Below are 26,657 nucleotides of genomic sequence, written 5' to 3'. Positions count from 1 at the left end.
CAAGTCCTCAAAGTCCAAGATTCCCTTAGTATTCCAATTGGAAAACGACAATAGACACCAAACCAGGTCGACGCGTTTCGAACCCCCTATTGCGGGGTTCTCCTCAGGACCAACAATCTCTAAAAAACACAAAAAAACGCTGTCTTAGCAAGCTGCTTTGTACAGTATACTTCATTACTACCAATGGCACCACCTGTCGGCACCCAGCTACCCTACCTTATTTGCATGGTGCATAGTCCTCTTGTAGAAAAAGTGATGTGAAGACACTGGACACGACACACTATAGACCAAAAAACACAAAATAAGCATGTCACTCGCATCACACTCATTGTAGATCAATGTGTCTCACGCACCCAAGTCACTTACCTTTAGAAATTTTGAGGAATTGTTTCTGGGGGATAGACAGAAAAGCAGAAAGAGGGGGAGGAGCTTCTAATAGATATTCAAATGCGCTCGCTAATGTCATTTTATAGAATGGGCCGGAGCCCCGCTATTTTTCAAATGGCTTACCGCGAGTGGCAGCAGTGAATGCTCAAGTTTGAATGAAGGCAGCGGCTCGGTATTACTATCCGTCCTGCAAACGAAAACCGAGATGCTTTAAAATTGGACCTGGTGATTCGGCGAGTAATTCAACACATAATAAGCAGCTTGCCATGTTACCTCAGCCTTGTTTCTTCGCTCCTCTCACAGTGTTGGGGGCGTGTGTTGCAAGCGTCCTCCAGTATCTTGTTGCGGTATTGGCTCGGAACGCGGTCACATGACCGGAACCCACTTCAGGCTAAGGTCCTCCTACAACAATATCAAGGACAGAATATCGAGGAACAAAATATCGAAAGAAAAGTATTTATATTGAAGTATAGATTTACTATTCCTAACTCCATATCTATTTATCTCGAAGATATATTTACCATGTAGGTACATGTATGTTGAGTTAGGGAGAAATACTAGAGTTGCTTATATGTCAATGTTTTTATATTTTAACCACGATTTTCTCACTCATTGATATTCTGTGGTACATGTTATGTGAACATACCTGATTCAACTTCTTTCTATATATGATGCATCTGAAAATGCATCGCTGTTTCAATCAAGTTGGACTGCAATTTGCACAAATTGGTTTGGAAACAGATATTAGTACATTAGGCCTTATACATTATATTTTCTATTTAAATTAATCGTTTGGCAGTCCCCAAATCCATTCTCAGGGAAGGCATTGAAGGATGACAAATACATATAGCAGGCTTAAGGGTACAGTTGGTATATTCTTCGGCTCAAGTAAGAAGTGAGTCAAAATATTGATTACTACTTGTAGCATTAATTGATGCTTTTATTTGCCATCTCTCTATGACGGTTGCCTCAAAGTTGTTCTGAATTTCCTACATAGGCAGATGGATTGTAAATTGAGTTTAGAGTAGGTTGCTTATGATCATGTCTATTAAACAAACTTTTTCTGGCAGTTGGTGCAGATTGCAATAGGACATTGCATTATAGTCCTGATACAATGAATTAGGGTCATGATTTAACATAGTAGGCCCGATTGATGAGTGGAGACTTTGAGTTACAGAAGGGTGAGTTTGTGAATAAAGATAGAATGTTATTTGGTTTCATACATTTTATTTTAAGCTTCAGAGTCTGAGAAGAACTAAACTCCAAACTGTTGAAAATAAAAAACTTATTTTTGATAGGGACTTTGAACTCTTGTAGGGCCTTAGTAGATCAAGCCATGGGGCTAAGGCAAAGGGTAAGAGCTTTAGGAGATGTAGGCGTCTCTTCATATTGCCTTTACATTTAACCAAGCATTTGAGGACAAAGTGGATGGTTTCAACGTACTGCAAGAATGGTAGTCCCACAAATGTATTTCTCCTAATCGTTTTACTATCTCCCACAGTATGTTTTGATTTCTTGTGCTCTGGGACTTTGGGAGGGAGGGCAGAGTGATTAACATAAAGGACTGTCCAAACTCTTCAGAAAATGGTGAAAATTAATCGATGGAGTCCAGGGCAGGATCCCAGTGAAGAACGTCTATATGTGTTCCTCTCATCTCTTACAGACTGATGGAGGATTGACTTGTCCATACCAGGGTGAGGGCGAACAGTAAAATACTGCAGTGGGATTCTCATATTTGGCTGTGCGTGATAATTCCTACTTGCTTGTTTGAATGGTCATGTTCAAAGAGACCTTTCTTGGGTCTGAACCTTCAATGTCCAGAATATATGCTTCTTAGTGGTAGCAAAGGAAACTCCATACGCTGAGTAAAATGAGTCCCCTTTACATAGGACATTTAATTTGTCCTGCAGGATAACTCATAGCTCGGAAGTAGAGTGGAAATACTCTCTTATGTGTATAAAAGATTCTTTAGGAGGAACTAAGTACTCTACACATCTCTCATTACCTTGATCCTGGGGCAGGATGGCAAGAAGTGATCTGGCCATACATGCACATACTTTCTCTCCCCACATTGCATTGTTTCATATCATGTTGTTAAAAGCATTTTCCTCAAATCTCCAAATCTTTGTTATCCGGGGTTAGGGGATTCTGCAATGCTGTGTGGGCCTGCAACCATTGCCTGGAGGTTTTCTTTATGTTATCGTCTATCATGTTAGTGTTGACAGTGCCACTGAAGACTTAAGGGGGCCTGTAACCACCGGTTTGAAGGTATGTGTTTTCTCTCATTGATTATTGCCTATCACACTGGTGCTGACAATGTCTTTGGAGACATGTGGAAGAGGACGCACACAGAAGCAAACTCAGAAACTGAGCTCAAAGATTATCTGATGAAATGGACATCTTCAAGAAGTGAAAGTGGTTTGATCTGCTTTGACTTATGCACTGAGGAAGAAAAGGGAGTATCATTCTGTGGATCAGGACTGTTACACTTCCTTATAGAATGTACACAAATATACACATATTGAAATGGGAATCTTATTCTGGAAGATGGCCGCCGGGCAGGAGCTCCCGTGAAGAGCTCCTGGTGCTGTGGATCCCATACTGGGCTTTATCCATGTTAGCACACCCCAGCTCGCCGGAACGTGAAGCTGAAAAGTAACTGGAGTAAAAGTAACTGGATTCAAGTAACTGGATTGCCCGAGGGGTCCTCTCACGGAGGTTGGAGCCTGAAGCTGCGGGTGCCGGCCGAGCAGCCACTGGATTGAAGCCCTCGCGCACCCACCGAGACAGAGTCTGAACTGGGGATTGACGACTGAGGAGCCCCCGCGACCTGCCGAAGGACCCGTGCCTCCAGACACCCCATCGCGGCACGGCTGAAGCACCGAGGAGCCTGCTGAGCTGCCGAGTCGGCTCTGAGGACTGTCCCGTGTCCCGCGCTCACACCACCGCAGCAGAGGACTTCAAGTTACAACAGATCACCCCAGCAGCACCGGGGCCAAAGGGGACCGAGCACCGGACCCCTCCCCCCCCTCCCGATCAAAGGCAGATGCTGGCTGCTCAACACTCGCAGCAACGGAGCACCAGGACGGACGGAGCACCGGACCCCTCCCCCCCCTCCCGATCAAAGGCAGATGCTGGCTGCTCAACACTCGCAGCAACGGAGCACCAGGACGAACACCGGACCCCGCCTCCACACACGAGGTGAAGCAGCGACCCCCCACCCAGAAGACGCCGGTCGCACACAGGGACGAGGCCAAGACAACACCCCCCACCCCCACCCCCCCCCCTCCCGCCCGCTCCGCAGTGAAGAAACCCCAGCGGACTGGAGGGCTGAGAGGAGTGGGGGACGCCGGCTGGGTAGGCGGATGCAGACACTGGGGAGGCACAGGCTCTAACATCGAAAAGAAGGTATTTATTTTATGCACATTTTCAGCCCTAATCTGCATTGCACAAGATGGCGGGCGCCTGAAAAACACAAAAAACTAAGGCCATAAATCACCTTCTGTGCCCATGAGGTTCCCTCGGGATGACAGTCTTCCCCACAGGGTGAAATCGAAACTGCTCTCCCTGCTCTCTAAGCATGAAAATAAAAAGAGGACTAATGTCTCTCAAAACATGAAAATAAAAAGAGGACTAATGTCTCTTCCCCCTCTGTGGCGGCCATTTTGGTAAAGTAAAGTCTCTCTCTCGGATCACCATCTTGGACTAGTCACTATTGCTGGGCTATTCAATTTATCACTATCGGAGGTGCATCAAGAACTCACCTTTTTAGGCTAAGCCCAACTACTACCACTACTGTTCTCTGAAATACGGATCTGTGACCTATTGCACTCTGTTGCACACCTACCTGTTTCATCTAATAGACTACCTGCAGCTGCATTCGGCTCTACAAGTATTACACTCACTGTATATTATCTTTAGGTTTACCTGTTAACATAACTACTCCCCAATTGGGCCCTGCTCTACTCTGCACAATCTCCCCTTTTATGACTGCACATATGCCTGTCGTCTCACTAGTGTATTTTCTGCCTGCTAGTGCCATCTCTGATCCTGATAACCTGTTGTGTGTGCATGTGCAGCGTGCTCCGGCATATCACTAGTGTTCGCCAACTCCTGCGCTATACTGCCACCATACCAACATGGAGCTCAGCGGCAAACACACATATAAAATTAACTACCCTCCCGTGCTCACCAAAAAAGCTACTAAACGCTTTAAACACGACTTCCTTAGGTCCCACCCAGAAACACCCTTTGCCGACACCTACTTCTCATCGGTCAATGGACCCTTGAGCACCGACATCATTTTCCACACCACACGCAGAGCACAATGGAAAAAAGTGTTCCTCACCCTATTCACCGTCTCCACCTCCAGGAAATCCGCACATGGCCTAACACTCTCCATTACATCGTCCCAACTCCTCCCAGGCAGAACCACCATCACTATATACAACAACGGGATTGTCTTAATTCAAGCGACAGACAGGAACCTGGAACTACTTGACAACATGTTCCCCTCTCTCAAAGAGCACCTTTCCAATCCTCGGACTTACACGCATATCACCCCCTGTCCTACCTCTCCTAACGTCACAGCTCCCACCCTTAACTCTCCTAACCCAGTTCAGCAGCAAGAAGACACGCACCGCACCTTCACACCCTGCTCCTCAATCAATCACCTGCCTGTCTCAGCTTCCCCTCCCCGCCCCTCATACACAGACATAGACCTGGTCCCTCCACACACCATTCGCTTTCCCAGCCCCCCTACTAACCTGCGTACCTCCGCTCAGCTTCCTGTCTCCTCCCCCACACTTTGCACTCCCGTACCTTCCCCCGCACATGTTTTCTCAGAGCACCCCTCCTCCCCCAATGGCACCCCTCACAACATGACTCTCTCTCCGACTTCCGCCCCCCCCCAAACTTAGCACTCCCGCCACACCTAGACTGCATCCCTCCTTCAACCTCCCACCCCCCTCGCTCACTCCTCAATATTCCACCTCCTCCCCCACAACAGCCAGCCATCACATCGCCCCCTTATTCCCTTCCCCCCCCAGCACGGATGCGCTTCCCAATAACACCTATCCTCTCGTTAACGCCCCCAACACCCACATCAGCTCCGCCTCTCCACCCGGACTGCCCCCTGTCAACGTAACCGCCGGTTCAGCGCCAGTACCCTCCCCCAACTCCGCGCCCATCATCACCTTGGACATTATTATGTCCACCCTCCTCCAATTGAAAGAAGAATTTCATTCCATTAAAGAGTTGCTCTTCACACACCCCATCAGACACCCGCCCCCCATCACCACCCCTACCATACCTAACACCACGTCCCTCTCACCTCCTACTCGCCCTACCACACAACACTCCACACACCGGACCTCTATCCCCCCTCGCAATACCAACAGTCGCAATATCAATTGCAATACCAACAATCGCAATAACAATTGCATTCTCATTACTACCAAGCGCAATACTCCCCCTTCTTCTACACCTAACAACACCTCCTCCACACCTCCTACTCGCCTCATCACACATCGTTCCCCACATTGGACTTCTACCCCCTCTTGCAATACCACCAATCGCCCCAGACGCACCACCAACACGATCTCTGACCTTGACGTACACACCCTTCTCCACTCTTACGACCCGGCTCCCCAAAAGCCACTAGCTACCAACAACATGTCCATCCCTACGATTATATCTAACCACCTCAGGCATCAAAAGGATAACAACAGAGGCGCTGTCCCCAACAACCTCACTAATGTACCCCTCGTTTTGGAATCATCCTCCACCCTTTGCACCCCTAGCCTTAAATGCATACTGCTCAACTGCAGATCGGCCCAAAGACATTCCACGCAGGTCGCTGACTTCATCATGTCCCTGGAACTGGACCTAGCCATTCTGACTGAAACATGGCTGTCTGATTCCTCTACACCTATACTGGATATCCTAGTCCCTCCTAACTACTGTATCATTAGACTTGACAGGGACAAAAAGATAGGTGGTGGAATTGCCTGCATCTACAGAAGCAACCTCTCAGTCTCCAAAGTGGCCGTCTCCTCACTTACTTCCTGTGAATACCTATGCCTTGATATCATCAGCGAAAGCAAACCGGTATGCTCACTACACATTATATACCACCCACCTGGGGACAATTTCTCCTTCGTCCAACAACTCATGGATACAATTACAGCCAACTCAGGACGGCAGCACACCCAAATTTTCCTTGGCGACTACAATCTCCACTGGAATGACAGCAGTGACGCAGTGGTAAACAGCCTCAAAAGCTTTCTCAACGCACTTGATCTCAACCAAATATGCAACAGCCCGACCCATAAGAGAGGCTCTACCCTTGACCTTATCATCTCCAAAGAGGGCGCTATTCAACTGGAGTCAATCCAACCCTGTGACTGGTCAGATCATCATATTGTCTCCTTCCTCATCAAGGAAAAAACCAGACTTAACTCAGTTCAACACACTAAGCACAAAGTGTGGAAAAGAGACTTGAGGAAACTCAACCCAAACTCCCTACCACCCAACAGCGGCAATAGGCTACTTCCCCCTCCCGGCGTTACAGACGTTCAACTTCTGACTGACCACTATCTAAATACTATGTCCACAATAATCGATGAGGTGGCGCCCATGCAACTAAAAAGAGTCTCATCCAAGAAGACTTCCAACCCATGGTGTGACGGAAGCCTCAATGAGGATAGACGGGCGATGCGAATGGCAGAGCGCACCTGGAGGTCAGCCCCCTCTGCAGTGCACCTAAAAAGTCTAAAGAAACAGAGAAACGCCTACTTCAGGAAAATAAAACGCTCAAAAAGAGACTTCTTCAGCCTCCAGCTCGCCCAAGCTAAAAACCGTCCAAGAAAACTGTTTGAGTTAGTCAGAACACAATCCAAAGAGCAACCCCAGACAATCAGGGCCATGGACGTTACTCCTTCCTGCGAAGACTTCTCTGCCTTCTTTATCCAAAAAACTGAGAGAATAAGAAGCGATCTCCTCAATGACGCTATCCTGTACTCCAACCCCCGACACACAGCAATGCCTCAACTTAAGAACAATGCTACTTGGTCATCCTTTGACACTTACTCCGTAGAAGAAATTGGCAGACTGCTCAGCGCCCTGAAACCTTCCAATCACCTCTCTGACCCCCTTCCTGCTAACGCTGTAAAAGACTTTTCCCCCTGGCTTCTCCCACTCTGGTCTAAGATTATCAATAGCTCTCTTCAACAAGGATCCATCCCCAACGCCCTCAAAGTAGGGCAAGTCACACCGCTACTAAAAAAACCAACAGCAGACCCCACTGATCTAAACAATTACCGACCTATTACAAACATCCCCACTCTCGCTAAACTGCTGGAAAAATGTGTACAACTACAATTGACTAAACACATAGATAAGTTTGACCTCCTAAACGCTCATCAGTCAGGCTTCCGAGCAGGGCACAGTACCGAAACTGCCATGACTCACATAGTGGACGATGCCCTCCAAATCCTAGACCAAAATGATACCTGTCTCCTCATCCTTCTGGATCTCTCCTCAGCATTCGATACAGTTAAACATGAGAACTTACTCGAACTGTTAAACACAAGGATGGGCATATCTGGGACTGTTCTAAAGTGGTTCACCTCATTTCTACACAACCGGACACAAAGAATCAAAAGCAACAACCTGCTGTCCTCTCCGGTACCTGTATCGCTAGGCGTCCCTCAAGGATCCTCCCTCTCCCCAACACTGTTCAACCTAGTTATGGAACCTCTCACTACGTTGTTACAGGCTTCTAATGTGCACTTTCACATGTATGCCGACGACACCCAACTTTATCTCAAAATACAATCTCCCAAGGACATCATGCTGCTGAACACCACGATCAGAAACACCCAATCCTGGCTTGCTGAGAATCACCTCAAACTCAATGCTCTGAAGACCGAGTTCCTCCTGATCTCACCTCCCGCTAAAATATCCACGGCTCAAACATGGCTTAAGCAATTAACGGCTCTAAATGTACAGCCCATCGTAGTAGACTCAGCAAAATCTTTAGGCATAACACTTGACACCAATCTCAACATGCAGCAGCACATCAGCAAGGCAACCAAAGGAGCGAACTTCCAAATCAATACCCTGAGAAAACTTAAACCTTTCCTTCCTGCCAAAGACTTCCAAACTGCAGTTCAATCTATAGTCATCCCGCACATAGAATACGGGAGCACCGCCCTCTGCGGGCTCCCCCTAACTACAACGGCACCCCTACGAGCGTCCCTTAACGCCGCAGCGAGACTAGTCACAGGCTCAAAAAAACACTCGCATATCTCCCCGGACTTTAAATCACTGAACTGGCTACCTTTTGAAGCCAGAATTCAACTGAAAATTGCATGCATGACACACAAGGCTGTGCATCTGAATTCACCCGCCTACCTCACTCAAAAGTTGACAATTTCGGGTGGCTCCCGAACTACTAGGAGCACAAACAATCTTTTGCTGAAACCTCGAAGATTTCGGAAGGAAAAAACGTATAAACGTTCCTTTTCAGGAATGGCACCCAGGATCTGGAACTCACTCCCTCCTGAAACAAGACTCATCTCCTCCAATACAATCTTTAAGAAAGAAGTTAAAGCGATCCTCATGGCAAAATACACATGACCTATTACTCCGTATCACTCATAAATCTGCTCTGTAAGGCCTGTCCGACCTTGGCCTATTGTACCACCCGTATTATCGAATTACGTAATTGTATACGCTCACTCTTTGTATTTTGTTATAATGCTCGTTGCACCTGGTTGATTATGTATATTGTTATAGTGTTGACGCACCTGGTTGACTTTGCACACTTTACCCTCTCCACCTCAACGATCTTTACATCCCTTCTACTGTCGCACCTGTGGGACTATACATCCTGCACACACCCACCTCAACTTGGCCCACCTTTAAACTCTAAATACTCTAAACACGCTTAAGCAAGTATATGCTCCTTGGTATCGCACTTTATGCTATTGACGCAATTGTTTGTCTACTCTCAGTGTACCTACACTACCACACCTGTAACCTACCTCATGTCCTTTGACCTACTTATGTAACTAGCACCTTGTACCTAACTACCTCATATATTACTTTGTATATACGCTTTATTACTTTGTATTTCTACTTTGTATTTTTACTTGTAAAGCGCTCTGATATCTGCAAAGATCTTGTTCGCGCTGTATAAAACTCTCAAAATAAAATAAATAAATATTCCTCTGTGTGAGAGGATGCTGAAGATTAGTAAAGGATACGAAACACAGAGCATGACGATCTGGTGCTTTTTGGTCTCTATCTTTCCCTTATGAGACAAAATGGAATTTCATCTCACAAGGATGGAAGAGCGAATGAAGGGATGGCTTAACTGTGGTTTCAGTATAAGTGCTGAGCAAGGTTGAGCTTGTAGGAAACTTTCTGGACAATGATTGTAATTACAAGGGTGGATCATTAGACTATGGCTTCATCAGTTAGTGTAGACATGAAAGCGCCAAAGGACCATTAAAGCTTTTTAATAGGGGAGCATATTTTGGATGGTCTATGAGATCTGCTTGGAAGCTGACCAACAGAGATCGTGTCATCAAGTAAAGTGATAATTTAACAACACGCTGTGTGTGTTGCCCACATGCTCTCTCATACTGCATTACTATCTGGTGAACTTACAAGAATATTAGTAGGAAGCCAAGAAACATCAAGGGTCAATGGGAAGATTACTTGGTCAAGAAACCGGGACAAACAATGTCAGTCTCTCACTAACGCTGGTCTGATGTGAAATCCATTAGAAGGAAGTCAAAATCATGCTTGCTTCATATGCAGGAACAGAGCAAAGCCATTCAGGCTCAAGTGTGTCAATTTATACCAGCACAGTTGCCATTTCACATCTTCTAGGAAAGAAAGAAGCCTTAATGAGAAGCTGTGTTTGTTCATCCAAAGATAATGTCAGAATGTGTGCTACAAACTTTAAGTTTCCTTTCAGAGGATTTCAGCTGGGAGTTAGGTAGCCTCACTCATCTTCAGGGGTAAACTGACACCTCTGGTAACCTTTTCCTTTAGGGAACATTTTTCATACTCCCATTTTTCCCCAGTATTAAAATAAGAAATCTGTCCTGGTGAATCCCCTGTTTGGAATATCAAGGCACAGCAACAATCATCATTAGGTGACAGCATACACATCATAATTAGGCCCTAGTGAAATTCAAATTACACGTGTGAAATTTGCATAATTTGGGGGAATTCCTGCTATGCTTGTCATTCAAAATTCTGAAATTATGCCATTATGCCACATCCAGTAATTACACCAGTGTTCACAGCAAAATTATAGCACAGGAATGCAGGAAAAATACGAACACCAAGAATGTGAGTGGCTGTTTTTTTGCAGTAATTCTGTTTTTCACACCCATTTTTTCACTTAATGGATCCTTGCATAAGAATTTCATGCACTTTGGGATAAATATTTGCACTTCAGGTAATTATTCCTCAAATTTCACTGATTTAAAGAAAGCAAATTCCTCACTTTTCACACACCACTATCTGTCACGAAACTAATAAGATGGTTTTTTTCTGCTTTACTCGTGTCAGGAATGTACTATCCAGGCCAAGGCACTCAACATTGCATGATATCAAAATCACCGTTTTATTTACCCATCAACTCCATATCAACAAGCTACCCTTTCCGAGCACCTTTTGGAAATGGAATGAATTCTGTCTCAACTGTGTCCATTGAAATGCCGTTCTGGATTATAATGGTTTGTATCAATAAAACCTGAGCTCAAATATGTCGTCCTTGATGACAAGGAGTCCTCGGCTAATCCCATTGATACAGCATCAATATTGCTACTGCATGTGATCAGATGGATACAGTGACTGAAAGCCATCAACAATACTGACAACAAAGCATGTAGCATGACAGATAAATTAATTATGGGCATAAGTAAGAGGGAGATGACGCAAAGCACATTTGCATTGTTATTATTTACCTAGTAATTTATCTATACTTCCCAAAATCTCTACTAGGCGATTTTTTGCATTTTTATTTCTTCTTTGTTATGCATGCATTATTCGTGAGAAAAGGAGGTATTTTGTAGTTCACCACTAAAGATACATGCCATAATTACTCTTTATCCAGAAAGAGATACTGACTGTGACTTTCATATTTTATTAGACAGTAACATTAATATAATTATTTAGCTAATAATAGGCTCAACTCTATTAAATTCCCTAAAGTTTTTGAGTAGAACTAGGCAGAAATATAAACCCAATCGGGGCATATATATAGAAGCAAATTGCACATTGAAACGTCACTTTTTTGGCGTTTCTGTGGGGCAATGCCCTGCACCATATTTTCAAAGTGCCTTTAAGCCACGTTTTGTGGCTTAATGGCACTTTGTAAACATGGTAACCTTTCATGCAGTTATGCGCAGGAAAGGGGCGTGCAATGGGTGTTGCTGTGGGCATTCCACCACTAAACCCATTGCTTTTTGACGCTGCCCCATATTTACAAGAAGGTGTAAACCCGAGGCAGTGCCAAAACAAACACCATGCTATAGCAGGTCTTAGAATTTTTGCAATGAGTATAAATACTTTTATTTCTCCTCGTTTTTGCTTTTTCTATGTAGAAAGAGCAAAATGCCATTAACGAGGCTTAACGCCAACTTGGAAATAAGGCCTCTTTTCACGCTTCACTTAACATAGAAGGGGAGTGCAATGGGTGTTGCAGTGAGTGCTCCTTTGCAATACCTACTGCTTTTTGACGCTACCCCTTTACAAGGCTGGGGCAGCGCTAAATAGTAAGAACAGGGAACACCTGGTTTTCGTCTAGCGATACCAAGAGAAATTATTCATTTTTCCTCTCTTTTTGGTCTTTCCATGTGTTCTGCATTTTGCAGCATACATGGAAAGAGCAAATCGCCTTTCAAGATTGTTTATGTGCAGAAAGGTGTCCCTTACTGCACATAAGCAATTACCCCAGCAATGCAGGCACCCTTGCAACATGGTGCAAGGGTGCCTGCCCTGACGCTAGGCAGCTTTACTAGCGCCAACGCTAGGGGAAACACAGGGGTGCAGCTGTATTTTTGCAAATACAACGCATCCCTGCGTTTTAAAAATGCCAGAACGTAGCGTTACCAATTTTGTTGTAACACTAAGCTCTGACATTTTATTGTAAATATCCTCCAAGCAAACATTCCCTGCATCACAGGCACCCTTGGACTATGGCACAAGGGTGTCTATGTTGGCACTAGGCAGCTATTTTTACTACCAGAGTAAGGGAAAACACAGGGGTGCACCGTATTGTTGTTAATACGCCGCATCCCAGCGTTTTGATAATGGGGGAGCTCGGCACTGCAAAATTTGCCACATCTCAGCGCTTCGTCATTTCCTTGTAAATATGCCCCAATTTTTTTTGGCAGGCATTCTCTTTTATCCGGCTTCTTTTTTTAAATATTGACATTAAAGATAATGTATCAAAAGCAAATGCCTCTGCCTGGAAGGATTTGTCCTCGCGTTATCATTACATGCTTGAGGATATATCTATAAGAAAGCACATAATTCCTCCCTTCTCACGAGATCTGTCCACCATTTGCTTTTGATTATCTGGGGAGAGTGTCGCTTCAGGGCAGCAATAGAGAACTGGCGAGAGGGCGAAGATTGCACGGCAGAGCCCCCCCCCCCCAACACTTGATGAAGACTATCTCCCCTTACATGTTTCTGGAAGGCAGGTAATTATTATGTTAATACCAGAGCAGACACCACTGGTCACAGATCAGAGTGACAATTTGAAGTGTGCAGGTGCAAAAGTAAAAAAAAAAAGTGACATCAGTTCGCAAGGAGTCGTGTTGCATTATACGGTAAAAAGAAGGCACACCACTCACTTCAAAGCACTCCGCTCTTCTCTTAGATATGTGCTGAATAAATGAATTGGTAATAGTGATTCTGAAATGGAGTTTATTAAACAAATTGGCACATCTAACAGCAGTTCAATTTTCTTTGGAGTTGTAATTTGACAACCAGGAGCGTGTATAATGCAACGCATGAAATTTTGATTAAGGTTTTATTTATTTTCGTAATTATTACCTGATGCGTAAGCAAATGAGCTTCGCCTCTCTAATTAGTTACTCAATTAAATATTTGCATTTAGTATTTCATTAGGGTATAATTAGTTCTCCATGAGAAATAACAGGATTTTTATTGCAGCTTTTGTCTTCTTGTAGTGGCTTTCAGATTAAAAAGCCCCAGTAAGCTCCTCCAGGGGGTCATAGTAAAAAGCGCACGTTACTTTAACACAAGCATGGAAAAGTAAAGGATCATTTCAGAACGCAAACACCAGTGAAGTGAAACCTTGGAGGACAGGAGACATTTTCTTGTGGAGGCAAGCAGCAAAAAGCAACTTCAGACTGATGGCAAAAGCCTTAAAATTGGAGCTGTTCCGAGTGAATTTATGCAAACGGAAGCTTCGCCATCAGGTATCCAGGTTCGACAAGTTATGCAAGTGGTGTTGTAGTACATTGCTCACTGCTTCCACTGTCTGGTCGTTTAACGATGTTGTGCCATACTCGTTTCTAGCTTCAAATGAGTAAATAAAAGCAGATAATATTTGTGGTATTATGCATTCCCTGAAACCGCCATTTGCTTGGTAGATTGATTGTATGCCTTATTTTATTGCGGATATGTCGCGCAAGTGCTGCGGGAACAAACTTATCCATAGTCAGCTGTCTAGGTGGCATACAACCACAACGAGACATGTCCCTTAACGTGTTGCACGCAGAAGGCTGCAAAAGCAGCATCAAACACCAACACGCATTCCACAGGCCCCAAAGAGCCTGCTTCCCACCCTAAAGAAACCCAGCCAGACCCTACACATTAAGCACTCTGTGATAATCGTTGTTGTTGTTGTTGTATGAGCTTTATTTCGACAGCTTGCCTCATAAAAGCTGTAAAAAACACAATTTTAAATAAGTAAAAAAATATACAAAAGTTCATTTGATGCAGTGGCATGTTGCAGACAAGTGTATACAGCCAATCCATCCTAATACCCTGCTACAGCCAATGTACTATATGCTGTTCAGTAAATAGAGCTATCAGTAGCATAATTAAACAACATAAATAAATACAAAAATGCATAAAATACAATTTAAAATAGGGGAGCATAAACGCTAAGGTGCTCTTTATTACGATGCATCCACAATGGGCCCTGTGTGCAGTCATCCCGCATGAGAGGATTAAGGGTAGACTAAAAACAATAAAGTGCAGGCGCAAAAGTGTATAAGTAAAATATAGATTCACATTCTAAAAGCCCTCCAACAGCTATGTACAGCTCTCAAGCTACTAGGGACTACCACGTTCCTGTCTGGGTCTTTCATCTTATAGACCAAGCATAGCTTAAGAACTTGGCCACACTACAAGCAAAAAGCGGTCTAGAATCTGTTTTAAGAATGCGCAGGGCAGCGTGATGGCCTTTCTGATAATCATTTTCACAATAGCTGTATGAAATTGGGTTATTGGTTCATGAGAGTGTATATCCTACACAAGCAACATCCACAATCCCTGTCCGGTTGAACCACAAAAGTCGCTAACTTAACCTGTTCTTAACCATCTGGTACATTGGCACAAAAGCAGTCTGGCTTAATTTAGAGACACTGGGTTAAGTGGGGGAAACATTCTTTACGACGCAACTTTTACCACGCAGTGTCTTTACATTGCAGGTTTTTCAACGCAAGTCATTACAACGAATTGCGCTGGGGGCGCTCTAGGATAGGGAATAGTTTAATTTACTATCCAACACCTTCCCTACTATCCACGAGGACTGGAGTTGGAATAGTAAATTAAACTATTCACTATCCAGCTCCCCCCAACGCAAGTCGTTGTAACGACTTTCGTTGAAAAACCTGCGTTGTAAAGGCATGCGTAATAAAAGCATGTGTTGTAACAACGTACATCCGTTAAGTGTTTATGCAGCACTCAAACAGTAGTAAAGAGAAAGCAAAACAGAAGAAATTTCCCACACCAATTCTGAAAAACAATTATATCCAATCAGTTATTCCGGCGTTATGAATTTTCAAAGTTGTTAGTGAAATCTAGCAACGAAAAGATCAAAGCTCCAACAGCAGGTATCTGATGACGTGAGAAGGGAAGTGTCAAAAGTTAAGGCTGAAAGCGATAGAGTGCGATTCTGATGCACAAGGTAGATTAGGTTCAGTCTCAGCTTACCTTAGGATGTAGAAGAAATTCTTTGAAAAAGTCCAGCAGAAGGTAGAGTTCATTGAAGTAAGGCAGCAGGCTGTGTCCAAGGAGGAGTCGTTGTCACTTGGAAGCGCGGGAAGAGGTCTTGGTGAAGCCGTCGACGAAGGCAGGAAAAAACTCATCATGGAAGGAGATGGATTTCCAGGCCAAGGAGGCTGTGCTTGTTGATGGGAGCCTGAAACTGTTGAGTCCGGTGAAGATTTTTACCTTTAGACTTAGACAACTTTTTGGAAGTTGAAAACCTCAAGCTGAATGAATCTGCAAACCTTAGCCAAAGAGGGCTCCAAGAGGCTGGATACCATTGTCAGAGATTCTGCTGAACAGGATTTACTGCTGCTTAAAAGAACGTAGCAGAAGCTACCATGGAGTCAGGCTGATTGTCAATACACCTTGGGCAGAATGGCTGGAAGGTAAGTCCCGGTCTTCTAGCAGTTCTTCGGATGCTTCTTGGTGAAATTTGCTTTTATAACCCAACTTTTAGGGTTAGGCTAGAACAGCACCTCTAACACCTTTTCCAAGGGTCCAGAACCTGAGAAGCACCACTTGGGGGGTTCAGACTCACTCTATCAGGGGCCAGGTGAAAGGTTCAAGAAATTTAGAGCGTGTTTTGTCCTTGTAGCTCACACAAGAGGCTGGCCAACTAGCCTTTGGAGTCACTCTGCTAGCCTTGGGTTCAAGGAGATGGCTCTCTTTCCTTCAATCATCAGCAGGGCAGGCCTCAAGTAGAACGATAGTCCTCTGAAGAACAAGGCAGGCCTCAAGTTGTGGGGCAGTCTTCTGGTAGCAGCAGGGTAGTCCTCTGAAAACTAAGGAAGGCCGCAAGAAGCAGTGCAGCCCTCTAAGGTACACGGCAGTCCTTTTGAAGTCTGCCACAGGTCCAGGAGTGTACTGAAGAGGTGGTTCAGGAGGTCTAATATTTATGCCGGATGTCAGCCTTTGTAGTGAGGGCTGACTTTCTGGCTACCCCCACATATGGTTCAGAACAGTTCTTCCCTTCCCTTGCAAAGGCTCCCAGTAGTCTGGGGTGACAAATGACTCATGGCAGGTGCCTTTATGTGTGTGCTGGAAGCAGCCCTTTGTAATGTAAGACGGCAGGGAACAGCTCCTGCCCACAAATCCTGCCAACACATAGTCTCCCTTTTCTCACCTTCTGGGAGAAATGTACTAAAAGGCAGCTACCCAGCTATTCACAGTTATATGACCTAGGACACAGGCAGCATACACCAAATGGTTAGAACAATGAAATGCCACATTTTTAAAGATACAAAAAGATCAATTGATGGACAGAATGCAGAACGATATCATTAATTCACCCCAATACAGAGACCTGAGCTTAAGTCCATTGTTTTTTGCTCCCCATGCCATTTCAGTTTGAACACAGCTATATGCAAATCATTCTTGACCTTGCGCCTAATGGGAACAGTCTAGCTCGAACTGCCAAGCCAGGTCCTCCCTGGACTAGAAACAAGCATCCTAGGACCGGTTTAGGGGTTTCACCCCATATCAGCCAGGATAGCTTGACTCCAGTGGTTTGGAGAGCTCCTGAACACTGGTCGGCCTTGTGAAACAAATGTTTGCATTTAGTGAGCAGTAAGACAGGAATTCGAGGAGTTTAAAATGGCACTGAGAGTAGGGTGGGTCAGTAAATCACTTAAGTCCCTCCCTGGGGACTGTGTTGTCCTAAGCTTTAAGTCTCAGGCCTGGTGCAATTACTCCTGGAGAGTGCTGGAAATATTAATATTGCGGTGCAGGAGATAAATATTCTCCCGCACGGTTATTTCTATCAACCCCCTATAGACTACAGGCAATCGAGGGCGTGCATGCACTTTCAGGGACGAGGCAGGGCATAGATCTGACCCCACTTGAAGCTCCATGGCAACTGAGGGGAGATAAAACACTTCCATGGGCTAGGCAGCGTAGCGATGCAATCCCACTTAGTAATCAATACAAAATCTTTAGGTCGCTTGAAGGAGTAGATTGACTGGTTAAATGTACGGCTCATTTGGGAGGCCCAGCCTGAAGCTTGAGAGTATCCTGAAGACCCCATGATGGCTTAGATTTTATAATGATTATCCACATTTTGACAGACTTCACTCAACAGTAGGCTCTCAATTAATCACACAAAATGCATTAGTGCAAAGTGTGGATTTGGGAGGTCACAGCTGCATGCCATTGGGAAAATCACAGGAGGTTCTTAAGCTCCTCATCAAAGATGAGATACCGGCTGTGGTAGAAGACAATCCCCAATTGGAGAACTCCCTTTTACTCCATGAGGCAAGAGTGATGAGGTAATCTGTAACTTTGCCTCGTGGAATATTGCAGGCTTATGTTCAAAGTTAGCCAACTCCATATGTTCTGAGTTTATAGAGGTCTATGATGTGGTATCCCTCCAGGAAACCTGACTGAAAAAGGCAGTCCATATTAATGGTTTTAAAACCTTCCACACTCCGGCAGTGGAGGGTTTGAGTGGGAGGGCGAAGGGAGGACTTTGCACCTATATCTCAAATATGTTAAATGTAAAAAAAATAGGGATTTATCTGGAGGTGATCTACTATCAGATAATTGTAATGGACCTTGATAGAAGACAATGTTTATTAATGGTTAATGTTTATAATAAGATTCCACGTGGAAAAGGGGGCTTGATAATGACAAAACCTATCAAGAATGTGGAGGCTATATGTAGTAAAATCTCAAAAGCCATGATGGTTATTGTGTGTAGGGCTTTTAATTGTTCATTATGTACAAATGTGGATGGAAAGCAATGTGGTTTTATATATGAAGAGGGGTCCAGTAATACCAACATTTGTCACTCTGTGTTGGGGACTTTTATAATGAAATGGTATTTAGCCTTGATTTAGGTTTTGCGAATGAGATTTATGCTCAGCCATCGCTCATGGGATATACCTTTAATGGAAGAGGCCTATATAGCACCATAGATTATGAAGCCCTGACAAATAGCCACTCTTCTAATCTTCGCTCCTTTGTTGTTGGAGATATTTCATTAAGCAATCATTTTTCATTATGCCATTCCATTGTATTGCCGTTACAAATGTCTCGAGAATTGACAACAATGATCAGACCATATCCAATATCATGCTGGATAAGACAAATGGTTATACTTTGCATTGGGCATTAGTGGACCCTTTCGTAGTTACAAAAAAAGTGCTTCAGAACAGTAAGATTTCCGTCGAGACTTGTTTAAGTGATACAGCTTCATCTGATAATATTCTGTACTCCTTTCGATTTATCTCAGCAGACGTGAGGAAGGCTTTACACGTGCAGTCCTCTAATAGAAGGAAAACCGAGGGATGGTTTGACACAAACTGTTCTCAAGCCTATAAAAATCTAAAAAAGTTATAAAATGAGACCCCAAGAAACCCGAATGGTGTGTGATGGACTTGGCCCTTTTGGCAGGTTCACCCCAAAACTTTTTGCATTTTCCTAGCCTGTTTCTGTAACCTGGTGTTGGTGATTTTAGGCCTCTGCACACTTTTTCACTGTGGTCCAGTGTAAAGTGCATGCGCTCTCTGTGTATGTGTGGTGAGAGTGGCCTGCCCTCCCATAAGAATGCATGGGGATGTGTGTGTCCATGTTGGTTTCTGATGTGTGGGGAGTTCAGGGGCGAGTTTATTATGTGCAAACTCGTGAGATTAAATGCTGCGCGATGGTGTGCGCAGATTGATTGTGGCTAATGTAGAAGTGCCACTTTTAGAAGTTTGCATTTCTGTGTGCAGTGAATGTGAATTGGCTGTCTGGCTTGTGAGTGACAGGGGCTGGCTGGTGTGCTTGGCTCCAGGAGCCAGGATGGGTCTGCCCGGTGGTGAATGGAGAGATCTGCATGTAGATGGGAGGGAGGAGTTGCACCTGGCACCTGAATAGGGCTGTGCCTTCCCTCCACAATGCTGGCTGAATAGGGCTGTGCCTTCCCTCCACAATGCTGGCTTCAACCCCTGTGGTGCGTCTGATGTCCCTAGTCTGTTCAGTGAAAGGGAGAGAAGGGCTGAGCAAAATAAAGTGCTCAGGAGTTCCCCTGAACCAGCTGTAGTTGGTTCTCCCATTGCCTGCACCTTGTTAATAAAGGGATTAGGTGTATAAAAGAGGGGCTGTGACCCCATGATTTTGTTCTTGTTTTAAAACTTGAAACTACCAGGGGCGTGCTGCTGCTGGGGCCCAGGGGAAGGCTTGCCTCCCTGGGCCCTGCCCTGCCCTGCCCCTGTATACCTGGAGGATCCCTTGCTTGGGGTTCCTTTTGCTCCACTTTGCCTCCAGGACCTTTTCTTTGGACCCTGTGCATTTGCCTTGGACCTTGAGAGGACTCTCCTCTTAGCGCCTGGTGAGCGCTGTGTTTTACAATTCCCCAAGGAGGGAGGAATGGGTGGACTGGCAGCACGGCGCTGCCTAAACGAGGAGAGGGAATCCCCGGCGAGGGATTCCCCCGTGATGTTGCTGTGATGCTGCCAAAATCGCGGGTGCCACTCCGCTTATAAGTGATTTTAATTAAGCAGGTGCCCAACCTGTGTGGAGGCGTGATTTTTATGGATGCGTGGGTGCCCACCCCGCGACTTTACGCTCATGGCCGTTCTACAATAGAGAGGGTGCCCACCCCGCGGTGTGCTCTCGATATCGAGGGATAATACCCCTCATTGCCAAAAGTTATCGCCCCCGCAGCCTGGGGGGAGCACCGGAAACTAAAGTCCGGACCGCCGCCTGGTTGTGGGCGGGGCCAGGGGTCCGTCACTTCCGCTTTCCCTTGCCAGGGGGAAGCTGTGCCACGTTGGATCCCCTGTGTGGGGAGCGAAGGAGCATGCTCGTGAAGCCCGGGTCCCAGGAGGGGGCCCGGGTGAAGAGGAGTCGGCTGGAGCAGGCGTGACGATAGTGCTCCGCTGAGAGAAGCGCTACTGCCTCAGGAGGAGGTGCTTCCGCGCTGGTGTCGGGTGATCGCCGCAGCAAGCCCAGCAGTGGGATTCCTGCAGAGGGGGCGTGAGGCACATTGCCGGTGCCTGCCCCCACCGCCTCCAAGTGAAGAGTCCCACATCAGAAGAGACCCGGTGATTCGGGGGCTCTTGGGGGTCAGTGCCAGATTGAGGCACAGTATGGTGGTGGCGGTGGCATGTAGAGTGGCCCCAGATGGCAGCGGGCCGCTCGAACTTCATGGGCACTAGAGCGATTCACGTTTAGGGGGCAAGTTCTGATTTGGCCATGTTACTGCAGGAGCCCGAGTGCTCCCAAGCACATGTGTGTTTGTAGGGCCAGACTGCTCCAACGTGGCAAATGTTATTGATTTTAAGAGCCAGATGGCTCCAACGATGGGGCAAGGTTATTTAGAGGCCCATGGTCCACCATGGGGGCATGTTTTGTTTCGGGAACCAGTGCACCCCCTGGGGGCTAGATATTTTTAAAGCCTGTGGGCTCTAACAATGGGCATGTTTATTTACAGAGCTTAGGTGGCTCCAACGTGTTGCCAGTGACTTAAAAGAGCCCCAGAAGTGGCACAGTGGTGCCAGGCCTTCCCCAGCTGCGCAGCACTTAGTGCCAGCGGCAGCATTTAGACCCCAGGTATTGTTCTCAGCTGCCCAGAAAGTAGTGGGCAGCTGCAATGTTTAGGTTTGCGCAGATGGCGCACCCTTGACTTCCGCTGCATTGGCAGCAAGCCCTGACATTCTGGACACAGGGTATTTGAGCCCCTTCTTGGATGGCCAGTTGGCATGGGGAGCTGGTAGATGTATAGGACGCAAGGCCCTAATGTGATTATGTGCTAAAGTGATGTGGTGCTAGGAAATGTATTGTGTATAGTATGTTTTGCGCATCCTGTATCTGATACCTCTAAAACTGTGGTTTATGATTATGAGGTTATTTTGCATTCCATGTGGTTATGCTAGTGAGGTTATGTTTCACTGTGTGAGTTACACCCCTAATGTGAGTTCTACTTAGGAGGTAGGGTCTAATGTGTTTAAACTAGTGAGGAGATTGCATAATGTGTTTATGCTGGTGAGGTTGTCGCAGAATGTAATTCGCGCCTGAGGTGACTGTGCATAATGTAGTTTATGTTACAGGTTACAGGTTGAGGTGGAGTACAGTAATTACCAGTGGTTACTGGTTGGATGTTTATGACATATGTTACTTTTACCAATTTCTGCTAAGTGCTGATCCTGACAGTGGCCCATGTGGCCCTGTCCTGTGTAAATAATCCCTTGTGAATATTGCCCATGCCAGTTGGCACAATGTATATTGTGTGATTACTATCTGATGTGTTTTGAGAATACAAAGGCTATTTTTATATAACCTTGTGTGGAGTTCCTTTTGTAGTGTGCCTGAGATGATGTTCCTGTTGTGTGCGTGTGCAAATGCTTTACACATTGCCTCCGGTATAAGCCTGACTGCTAGTGCCAAGCTACCATGTTGGTGAGCAGGGGTTATCTTTGGCGTGTAACTCCCTTGCCCTGACTAGAGTGGTGGTTTCTGCCTGGCTTTGGCGCAAGCCTTAGCCAACCAGAAATCCCAGTTCTAAAATGTGAGACAAGCAAGAGCTGATTATAGATTAGCCCTTAAGAAAAGAAAAACTGAATTATGAAACAACGCCTGGGAATCTTTGCATATAGCTGCATTACTGGGTGACAGCTTGGCCTTCTGGAAAGCTGTAAAGGTACCCTTTTTGGACATCACAGGAGGTCCTTCTATTGAAATCGCTATAAGCAAGAACCTTTGGATAGACCATTTTACAAAAGTATATGATCTTGATGATAATATTGGAGTCAGCCTCGGGAACACTTTACCGGATACTAATATCCAGCACTGTAGTCTTGAGTTTACTCTGGAGGACGTTAATCAGGCCATTTCTGCAACCCTTGGTGGCAAAGCACCCTGCCCGGATGGGGTACCGGCTGACTAAATCTAGCCATATGGGCCCCAATTGTTACCCAGGTAATAAAAGCTTGTTGTTCTGCCCCCTTTTTAGATACCTGGACTGAATCATTGATTGTTTTTTTTTGTCCTAATTTTGCCATCCCTCATGTTGAGTCTCTTCTTATCTCTCTATACTGAGTGCGAAGACCATCAGAGAGAAGAAGGAGTACTCCATATGGAGGATGCCATTTCTGACCTGAACTCCGTTCTCTTTGTACCACCCTTGGACACATTTATTGAGACCCAGGACCACTGGCACATTCAGCATTATTCAGAGGACCCGCCTTTACTTCTCCATTCCAACAGCAGAACCCGGATCTTATCTCTACTTCCTGGATCACAAGCCATATCAGATTCGCTTGTTAATATTACATTCTTTAGGCACTCTGAAAAAGATTGGACATTTTCTAGTTTCCACTTCTTACAAATCTCACACCTTGCAAGAATGACCACATAAAAAATAAACTTAGAACCGACCGCCTTACCCAATTCTTCATCTTTTAGAAGCCCAAAGAATATCAGGTGTGGGCTTACTTTGGTTTCTTTACCATAGACCTCTCCTAAAAAATTGCAAACCTCCAACCAGTATTGCGTAATTCTTGAGCATTTCAAAAACATGTGCAAATCATCCGCTTCATCAAGTTTACATCTTGGGCAGTAGTACTTATTGCCTGTGACCTTAGACAGTTTCTTTGAGGACCAATAAACTTTATGGACAGTAAATAAATGATTACGCTTAAGTGAAGCTGGTTTTACAACTGTTCGTAACATGTTGAAGGAGTTGGCCCATATGGTATTTACTGCTTCATCCTTAAACTTCGATTTCGTCCGTTACCGACCGGTATTTGGTGATTGAGATGTAGGGGGACAATATTTTACAGAATCGGTAAATTTACCGATTCTGTAAATTTACCGATTCTGTAAAATACTGATTCTGTAAATGTAGCGAACCGGTAAATCTATATGTAGGTGGCACTGGAAACAGTGCCACAGGCCCCTAAGAATTCGTTATTTACCATGTAATACTATTGCATGGTAAATAACGAATTCCTGTGTACATGCACATCTGTGCATGTACACCTGTGCCATGTGGCACACATACATGCCCTGAGGGCATGTATGTGTGTCACATGGCACACAAGTCTGAAACAGGGGTGCAACAGGGTGTCAAAGTGACACCCTGTCCCCCTTGCAAATTCGGTAATTTTACCGAATCGGTATTTACCGATTCGGTAATTGCCATAGGTTCCAATGGGCCTCAAGGCCCATAGAAATCAATGGCAATTACCGAATCGGTAAATACCGATTCGGTAATTACCGAATTCTACAGAATCGTTAAATTAATCGGTAAAAATACCTACATAGCATTTACCGATTTGTAAATACCGAATCGGTAAAATTCGGTATTTACGAATCGGTAAATGACATTTACCTACATCTGGCCCTTAGTATTTCCCAGCTTACTAGATTTCCATCTATCATAAGGTCTGCCCAGTAAGTGATGCCCCCATCTTTTAATGGTTGACTCAGTTGATCCTTCAAGCACTCGGGGGTACCCTGGGATTCTCAAATTGGAGCCCGTGTAGAATAGTATAGGATTCACAGCTGTTTCCGAACGTATACCCATGTTCTTAATGCTGTATTCAAGATCTTCAATCTGACCTTTTTAAAAAACTTAGGGTCCCCGTATTTAAATAAGAAAAAATGCTTGCCTTGGCTCACCTCTCCCCACAATGCCGAGAGCAACAAACCCAAAGATGACCTATCTGGGATACTTGCTAGCATATGGAAATTTTTAAAGTGGAATGCATGATAGTAAAGAAGCAGGTCCGGCAGTGCCAGTCCCCCTACCCCCAGCTTCCTCCTTAACTTCCTCCAGGCTGTCCTTGGCCTCTTGGAAGCTCAGATAAAACTGAAGATTTTCCCCTGTAACTTTTATATATCTTCTTTTTTAAAGTTAAAGGGATGGAATTAAAAATAAAAGTTACTTTCGGGAGTATGATCATCTTTATAAGATTTACCCTTCCATAAATATTCAACGGTAAGTTCGCCCATTTCAGCAACAATGCAGAGATTTCATGACTCACTTTCTTCCAGTTTATTCTTGGAATATCCTCTAACTTCTGCGTAATGATCACCCCCAGGTAACGCATTTGTGTTTTGACTCCCTGCATACTTATTTCTTGATTTCTCTGCGTGATCTCAGTTTTATCAGTATTAACCTTATAGCCAGAGATTGACCCAAAGGCCTCTGCTTTTCTCATCAAACAGGGTATTGCCTCTTGGGGATTGATTGTATAGAGAATCAAGTCATCCTCATATAAACCCAATTTTACCTCAAACCCGTTAAAGTTAAAGGGGAGAATGGTGGTATCTGCCCTGATCGAGTTGGCAAGTAGCTCTATGTACAAATCAAATAAAAGCGGCGACAAGGGACATTAATTGTGCCAGGATCCAGGCTGTTACAGACCCGTTTCATTGTTGGACTCCTTGGTTAAAGTTGTGGGCCGAATAATCTGAGAACGCTTACATTGCTGGGCAGAGGATAACAAAGTCCTCTCTGATATCCAATATGGTTTTAGGGAGGGCCTAGGAACAGAGTCTAAATTTAGCCATTCTTATCGGGAAACACACCTGGGTGAAAGGTGGCAGACTGTTTTTAGCCTTTGTGGACCTCACAGCTGTATTTGACTCTGTGCAACATGATATGCTTTGGAAGATTCTTGAAGCAATGGGGGTTGAAGCTAGAATAATCCTCTTTCTCAGACGCTTATATAATAACGCACAGGGCTGAGTCAGATTTTGTGTAAGTGGAGATTGCACTGGCCCATTTCCTATTAGGAGGGGGGTTAGACAAGGCTGTGTCCTGGCCCCCTTCCTTTTTAACCTCTACATTAACGGTCTGGAAGAGGCTCAGATTATGGATAGCGATGACTTCCCCCAGATAGCTGGTTGTCCTATTCCTGTTCTCCTCTATGCGGTCGACACAGTTTTAATGTCTCGCACACCAATAGGTCTACAGAAGGTGCTAGATAACTTCTCTACCTTTATGAATGGTCTTGGACTCAGGGATAATATCTCAAAGACTTTCGTTATGAGGTGTGGCCAGGGAAGTCAAACATGTAAGGATATGTTTGCGGATGGACAAATAATAGAGCACACAAAGAGTTTCTCATATCTTGAGATACTCTTTGACCAAAAAGATTCATGGATTCATGCCATATTGGCAAATAAATTAGCCTTTTCTAGAACTACCACGGCTCTTGTTAATTTCTCAAAGAAACTGGGTAGGAGTCCCCCGATGAAGCTTTTTCAAAGATATAGGGCCAGATGTAGGTCGGTCGGTAACGGTCGAAAATCGGTATTTTCGGCCGTTACCGACCGGTATGTAAGAATTGGTATGTAGGGGCATATTTTTACAGAATCTGTAAATTTACCGATTCGGTAAATTTACCGATTCTGTAAAATACCGAATTGGTATTTTTACCGATTCGGTAATTCCCAGATGTAGGTGGGACTCTTCTGAGTCCCAAAGGCCCTACAAATTTGGTATTTTAACACACAATCCAATTGGGTGTTAAAATACCGAATTCAGGTGTGCATGCACATGTGTGCATGCACACCTAGCCATGTGACAGACAGACATGCCCTTAGGGCATGTCTGTGTGCCACATGGCGCACATGCCTATTTTTGGGGTGCCAGAGGGTGTCAAAGTGACAACCCCTGCACCCTTGCCAAATTCGGTATTTACCGATTCTGTAATTACAGAATCGGTATTGCCCATTGATTCCTATGGGCTTCAAGGCCCATAGGAATCAATGGGCAATACCGATTTGGTATTTACAGATTTGGTAAATACCGAATCTTAAAGATTCGGTATTTAGAGAATCTGTAATACCTACATCTCCCCCTTCATATTTACCGACTCTTAAATACCTAATCGGTAAAATTCGGTATTTAAGAGTCGGTAAATATGAACTACCTACATCTGGCCCATAGAAAGCTAAAAGCGTCTCCACAGCCATGTATGGATCCGGGGTATGGGGGTTTGCTAACACTAACCCACTACAAACAGTAGAAAACAAGTTCCTGAAATACAGCCTGTCTGTCCTGACCA

The sequence above is a fragment of the Lissotriton helveticus genome, chromosome 8 (genome assembly GCF_964261635.1).
Source record: "Lissotriton helveticus chromosome 8, aLisHel1.1, whole genome shotgun sequence".
In the NCBI taxonomy this organism is placed as follows: Eukaryota; Metazoa; Chordata; class Amphibia; order Caudata; family Salamandridae; genus Lissotriton; species Lissotriton helveticus.
The sequence above is the reverse complement of the archived record's forward strand: the minus strand, read 5'-3'. Positions refer to the sequence as shown.